Source organism: Pteropus vampyrus, unplaced genomic scaffold (genome assembly GCF_000151845.1).
Source record: "Pteropus vampyrus isolate Shadow unplaced genomic scaffold, Pvam_2.0 Scaffold27, whole genome shotgun sequence".
NCBI lineage: Eukaryota > Metazoa > Chordata > Mammalia > Chiroptera > Pteropodidae > Pteropus > Pteropus vampyrus.
Window position 1 is genome coordinate 8273079 of NW_011888808.1, and position 1431 is coordinate 8274509.

General features: G+C 33.4%; 1 pseudogene; it reads left to right on the forward strand.

Annotated features, from left to right (window-relative positions):
* The first annotated feature begins 1104 nt into the window (after window positions 1–1104).
* LOC111737481 lies at window positions 1105–1223 on the forward strand (annotated as a pseudogene).
* Window positions 1224–1431: the final 208 nt, after the last annotated feature.

Consider the following 1431-nt stretch of genomic DNA (forward strand, 5'->3'; position numbering starts at 1 on the left):
AACAAGCTCAGTTTTCTCTTATTTAAAAGGGAGGCCCATAGTTCTGCTATACAGGTTTGTTTTCCTTGAGAAGATTGAGATTGTCCATGTAAAGCTTTAGGACAGTCCCCGTCACAGAATATGCATTTGGTAAATGTAGGCTATTATATTAGCCATGGTACAATGCTGTTGATGATGTGGACATTAGACTCCTAGTGCATTTTATAGTGCAGATTCTGAATTCTAAGTATATTTCAAAAGAAACTCTTATTTTTCTATTGTTCTGAGCTAGAAACAACAGGAACCCTCAAGTAATCTTTTTTTCGGCAAGGGTAGAGAAGCAGTCTCCAAGGTAACTAAAATCCCAAACCATATCAGAGTTTAGAAATAGAAATCTATATTTTAAAGTTCACTAAAAAGCAGAAGGGTCAGTTTGCAGCTTAGGAGCAATATGCTCTGTGTAGTCAAACCTCTATTCACCCAATCTCAAGGTTAATAAACAATTATTACTGATACTAATAGCAATGCTACTCAATTTAAATAAAATTAAAGTCCTTCAGCATTGTTCCATGTTTATATTTGGAAGTTTTGATATCTTAAATTAAATATCCAACTCACTGCATTTTTCTTTCATGATTTAATGAATAACCCTAAATTGACAATTATAAAATGGTGCACTGTGCAATACTATTTGATAATATTTACCACTACATTAAGACATAGATAGACTATTCAGAATATAATTTCCAGCTAAATGAAACAGTTCTATTTTCTGTTTCTCTTATCTTAATTATTTTATAACATATTCAGCTGTGGTAAATGCATAACTTTGTATATTAAGAATATGAAAATTAGTTTTTTCTATCTTCCTTTTTATAATCTCTGAAAATAAAGCTTTAATGCCAAAGTGTTGGTTACACAGTTCTATCATGGGTTTGCGTCTGTACTTGCTCATAGCACATTATAATACAAAGTCTATTTTGGGTGTTTCTCTAGAAGTTTTAGATCAACTATACCTGATGCTTTCTACATGGCTGTCAAATTAGTCATACCGAATTTATATTTTTTTTTCTAATTTCAGAGCAGTTTCTTATTTTCCAACTGTTTTTTTAAAGTACATTCTTCGTCTATGACCATGCCACCTTGAATAAGCCTGATCCCATCTGATCTCGGAAGCTAAGCAGGATCAGGCCTGGTTAGTGCTTGGATGGAAGACCACCTAGGAGGACCAAGTGCTGTAGACATAAAAAAATTTTAAAAAAATAAGGGATTGTAAGATGACAAGGTCCTTGCAATCTCTGAGGTCAACCAAGGGTTGCCTCGCCTAAAAATAAATAAAGAAATAAAAAGAAAGTACATTCTTCAACTCAATAATTGCGCAAGCATGATTTCTGCTAGCAACCAACACACCAGAGTATAGAGCAATGTGCTGAAATCAAGTGACAGTCATTC